The sequence below is a fragment of the Aegilops tauschii genome, chromosome 1, assembly GCF_002575655.3.
Source record: "Aegilops tauschii subsp. strangulata cultivar AL8/78 chromosome 1, Aet v6.0, whole genome shotgun sequence".
Lineage (NCBI taxonomy): Eukaryota > Viridiplantae > Streptophyta > Magnoliopsida > Poales > Poaceae > Aegilops > Aegilops tauschii.
Window position 1 is genome coordinate 69848215 of NC_053035.3, and position 6000 is coordinate 69854214.

The following is a 6000-nucleotide window of genomic DNA, read 5'->3' on the forward strand; positions in this document are numbered from 1 at the left end:
CCTCTAATCCGTTCCGATCTTAGATTGGCGCAAGTCGCCGTCGAAACAACTCGTCGCCTCCATCGGCTAGATCGTTGCTGATGCGATGAGTCGCCGACGTTTGATGTTTTTGTTGACCTTTCAATCTCGATTGATAACTTCCTAGTTGACGTAGATCCTTCTGTGACGGCTATTTTTCATCTGGATAACGCGAGCTTCTCGATCCTTGGGAGAAATCCCTTCAAGTACTCATCACCACCGTGCGCAGGCCCCACGGTGGGCGCCAACTGTCGTGGAATTAACACGTCAGATGTCCTAGGTGTAAGGACTTAGTCGTGAGGCCAGCGCATCTATGTAGTAGCTTGAGAGGGGTTGATTGGGATGAGAGACGCAGGGCGGATTAACGCACAAGACAAAGGTTTAGATAGCTTCGGGCCCCGGGAAACATCATCCGGTAACAACCCTACATGCTGTTTGAGGCTAGGTCTCATTATGATCACGGGAGAGTCGCCGGGAACCGGCTCTCGGTGTCTAACCCTAGAGATTATTTCTTGTTGCCTGTCCCTCTTTGGGGAGCCCTGCCCCTCCTTAAATAAGTTAGAGGGGCGGGTTACATGTGGAGTCCTAGTAGGACTAGGACTAGTCTATCTTCTCTTACAAGTTAATTACAAGTCCGGGTCTTGCTCCCTTGTAAAGGAAATATTCGTCATCCCTTTCTTCTTAAGCCGGCCCACCATCACATGAGCCGGCCCTCTGGGCCTTGGGCCTAGTCTTCTATCTGACCCGCCGTCGGGGTCATCCGTGAGTCGTCAGGCTCTGAGTCGTCTGACAGTGAGCCGCCAGACCCGTGAGTCGCCAGTCCTCCGGCGGGTCACGGTGAAGCGCCAAGTCCGGCCGGGTCATACTTCCGGCCGGGTTATACCGCGGGGAATATCCCCGACAACAATGGTAAAACAAGACCAGCAAAACCGCCCGATGCGCCGACAAATCCCGATAGGAGCTGCACATATCTCGTTCTCAGGGCACACCGGATGAGACATCCTACGAGTAAAACCAGACCTCGAGTTTCCAAGAGGGGGCCCCGCAGTCTACTCAGTTCGGACCAACACTCGAAGGAGCACTGGCCCGGGGGGGTTAAAATAAGATGACCCTCGGGCTCGCGAAAACCCGGGGGAAAGGCTTAGGTGGCAAATGGTAAAACCAAGGTTGGGCCTTGCTGGAGGAGTTTTATTCAAGGCGAACTGTCGAGGGGGTCCCATAAATCACCCAACCGCGTAAGGAACGCAAACTCAAGGAACATAATACCGGTATGACAGAAACTAGGGCGGCGAGAGTGGAACAAAACACCAGGCATAAGGCCGAGCCTTCCACCCTTTACCAAATATATATAGATGCATTAATTAAATAAGAGATATTGTGATATCCCAACATATCCATGTTCCAACATGGAACCAACTTCATCTTCACCTGCAACTAGCAACGCTATAAGAAGGGCTGAGCAAAAGCGGTAACTTAGCCAAACAACGGTTTGCTAGGAAAGGATGGTTAGAGGCTGACATGGCAATATGGGAGGCATGATATAGCAAGTGGTAGGTAGCGCAACATGGCAATAGATCGAACAACTAGCAAAGCAAAGATAGAAGTGATTTCGAGGGGTGGTCATCTTGCCTGCAAGGTTCTCAGAGTTGTCGAAAGCTTGATCCTCGTAAGCGTACTCAACAGTTTCCTCGTTCACGAACTCGTCTCCCGGCTCTACCCAAGACAAGAACACAAGCAACGGAACCACAATCAACCACGAGAAATGCACAAGCAACATGATGCAAAACATGTATGATATGCAAGATATGATATGCGATGCATATGCGTGCTCCGGAAGAAAAATGATGAACAAGGCAGTAACTTGGCGAACCAAGCATGCCACTGGAAAGATGAGATGATTTCGGTCGAAATCGATATAAATATCACCGGAAACTGAAGCACGGTTTGCAAATGGCAAGCAAAACAAGAATGACACGAATCTGCGATTAACAGCACGATAGCACTTAGAATGCAACAAGTAACAATGCTACAGCACTCCAACATAGCAACAAAGCATATGACAGTAATCCACAGGAGATTCTTGACAAAAGATGAACACTGAGCTACGGCTAGATCACAACATAACAAGCTCAAACAAGCATGGCAAAAGTACAAAAGATAACAGGTTCACAGAGTGAAATTACTGGACATGGCAGAAAACAGCATCAGGTAGCAATGTTCAGAGCACAAAATCAACATGCTACAGGAAGTTAACATGGCAAACCAAGGCATGGAAGTATTCTACTAAATGCATATGAAAAACGTCCCTTACTGACCATAAGCGAAAAAGGACCAGAAAATATGGTGGCAAGCATGTAAACATAGCAAGTTTCGTTAACAGGTTTCAGACTTAGCAGAAAACAGAGCATGGCAGAAACAATAATATGAGGGCATCTTGGTGAGCTTGATGCACTCACCACAAAGCAATGCATGACAAAACAAGCATACCTACATCAAGATGGCATGTTTATGAAGCTATCCATGGCAAGAGCAAATACATAGCATGTATGGATCAACTACAATAAGCTTGGCAAAAATGAATATCATGTTAAGAATCTGCCAGAAATATTTTATAGCAAAAGTAGAGCTAGATTGAGTCATACTACGGCACTCCATAATTGCAAACAAGTGCAGGAATGGATCAGTTACAACAATATCTACAAAACATCCTTACTGAACATCTCCAAAATATGCATGGATCTCTCTGTAGCATCAAGTTTACATGGCAACAAAATAACAGCAGACAAGGACTTGGAGAAATCACTGTGCCTGAAATCAGAAACATTACGGAGCCTAGTTTGCATGCTTGTGCTAGTCACCACAGAGATCACAAAAATACATGGCATACAGCACTGGAAATATGGCATGGAATACAACAAAACACATGTCGAGCTCATGCCCATAAGATGCACAGATTAAATGATACAAAAATGATAAATCTCCAAGTTCTGATAAGAACCAGCAGATAACAGCAACTAGCACTCTTGCAACAGAGATTTGGGCATCAAGATGGCCTCTAATAAACATGGTGCAACTGAACAAAATGTAGAGCATCACGAGACGAACAATTTGACATATTACACGCACGAAACGGAGCTACATGCAGAGAGTTTCAATGCTATGAACATGGGCACATGCTGTAACAGAAAATGACTTGGAGGATTTTTAGGGTTCGGGAAAAGTCAACCGTACGGGATCCCAGATCGGATCTGGCCGAGGGAGCTCGGGGCTCCGGCCGCCGGAGTAGCTGCCGGTGAGGGAGGAGGCGGCGGGGCCTCGAGGCCGGCGAGGACGGCGGCGGCGCGGCGACGGAGGAGAGGGGCGGCGCGGGCTCCGGTGGAGGGACGCGCGACGGCGGCCAGTGGCGGGGGCGAGCACGGTGCGGGGCGGCGGCGCGGCGAGGCGGCGGCGGCGGCGCACGGCGGCGGCGCGGGGCGCGGAGGCGGGCATGGGCCGGGGACGGGCTCCGCGGGCTTGGCGGCGGCGGCGTACGGCCCGCCATGTGGCAGCGCGCCACTGGTCCGGGGCGGCGGCGCGAGTTGTCCGGCCGGCGGCGGACACGTCCGGCACGGCGCGAGGAGCGGGTTAGGGTTTTGACTGTGATTGTTTTCGGGAGGGCTCACATATAAATAGGTAGAGGGAGCTAGGAGGCTCCAAATGAGGTGCGGTTTTCGCCCACACGATTGTGATCGAACGACCTACAACATGGAAGAGAGTTTGGTGGGTTTTGGGCTGTTTAGAGAGGGGGTTTTGCTGCAACACACAAATGGACTTTGCGGTTACCCGGTTAACCGTTGGAGTACCAAACGACCTCCAAATGAAACGAAACTTGACAGCTGGTCTACCGGTAGTATACTAAGGCCACTTGACAAGCCTCGGTCCATTCCGAGAACATTTGACACCCGCTCACGAAAGAAAACAAGAGGGGTGCACCGGAGGAGATGGGAGCGCCAGATTGCAAAACGGACAACGGGGAAAATGCTTGGATGCATGAGACGAACACGTATGCGAATGCAATGCACATGATGACATGATATGAAATGCATGACATGAACAAAATGCAAAACGAAAGACAAAACCCGACCACATAGGGAATATCATAACGCATAGCCGAAAATGGCAAGAGTTGGAGTTACAATTATGGAAAGTTACATGCGGGGTGTTACAACACTCCACCACTACGAGAGGATCTCGTCCCGAGATCTAGGACTGAAAGAACTCCGGATATTCGGAACGGAGATGGTCCCGCGTTCCCAGGTGGCTTCCCGGTCGGAATGGTGCGACCACTTCACTTTCAGGAATTTGATTGACTTGTTGCGAGTCTTGCGCTCAGTTTCTGCAAGAATAGCAACGGGGTGCTCATGATAAGAGAAATCTTCTTGGAGGTCAATCTCTTCGAAGTTGATAGTGCGCTCAGGCGTCTTGAAGCACTTACGGAGCTGTGACACGTGGAACACATCGTGCACGTTCGCGAAGTTGGAAGGAAGCTCAAGTTGATAGGCGAGGTCGCCTCTTTTGCCAATGATCTTGAAAGGACCCACATATCTAGGGGCAAGCTTCCCTTTGATACCGAAGCGACGAGTGCCTTTCATTGGAGAGACACGGAGGTAGACATGGTCTCCGATCTCGAAAGCCACATCACGGTGCTTACTATCATAGTAACTCTTCTGGCGCGATTGCGCGGCTTTGAGATTATCACGGATGACTTTACACATTTCTTCAGCTTCAGTGATTAAGTCATTGCCAAGAAGTTGGCGTTCACCAGTCTCTGACCAATGAGAGGAGTACGGCACTTTCTGCCATAGAGAATCTCGAATGGGGCCTTGCCCGAACTTGCTTGGAAGCTGTTGTTGTAGGAGAATTCAGCATATGGAAGACAATCTTCCCATTTCATGCCAAAGGAAATGACACAAGCCCTGAGCAAATCTTCAAGAATTTGATTGACTCGCTCGACTTGGCCACTAGTTTGAGGATGGAAAGCTGTGCTGAAGCGAATGTTTGTGCCCATGGCCTTCTGGAAGGAGTCCCAGAACTTAGAAGTGAAGATGCTTCCACGATCTGAAGAAATCAATTGTGGAATGCCGTGCAAGGAGACAATTCTGGAGGTGTATAGCTCTGCCAACTGAGCTGCTGTGATGGATTCTTTGATTGGAAGGAAATGAGCCACTTTAGAAAGCTTGTCGATGACAACGAAGATAGCATCATTACCATGCTTGGACTTTGGAAATCCAGTCACGAAGTCCATTTCGATATGATCAAACTTCCATTCTGGGATAGCAAGAGGTTGGAGGAGACCAGCTGGTCATTGGTGTTCTGCTTTCACTCTTCGACAGACATCACATTCATTCACGAATTGAGCAATTTCTCGCTTCATTCGAGTCCACCAATACGACTGCTTGAGATCATGGTACATCTTCGTACTTCCAGGATGAATGGAAAGGAGAGAATTGTGCGCCTCATTCATAATGACTTTCCTTAGATCACCTTTAGGAACCACAATCCGGTCCTCGAAGAATAAAGTGTCTCTGTCATCAATGCGATAGCACTTGTATTTGGAAAGACCCTTGTCGATACCACGTTTCACCTTCTTCACCATGGCATCAAGAAGTTGTGCCTCACGAATTTGATCTTCCAAAGTAGGAGAGACTATGAGGTTGGCAAGAAAGCCTTGAGGAACAACTTGGAGATTCAGCTTGCGGAAAACTTCACAAAGATCCGGTTGGAAAGGCTTGAGAATTAAGCTGTTGCAATAAGCGTTCCTGCTTAAAGCATCTGCAATGACATTGGCCTTGCCTGGAGTATATTCAATACTCGGATTGTACTCTTGAATCATTTCGACCCATCGAGTCTGCCTGAGGTTGAGGTTGGGCTGAGTGAAGATGTACTTGAGACTCTTGTGATCGGTGAATATGTCCACTTGTCTTCCCAACAAGAGATGTCTCC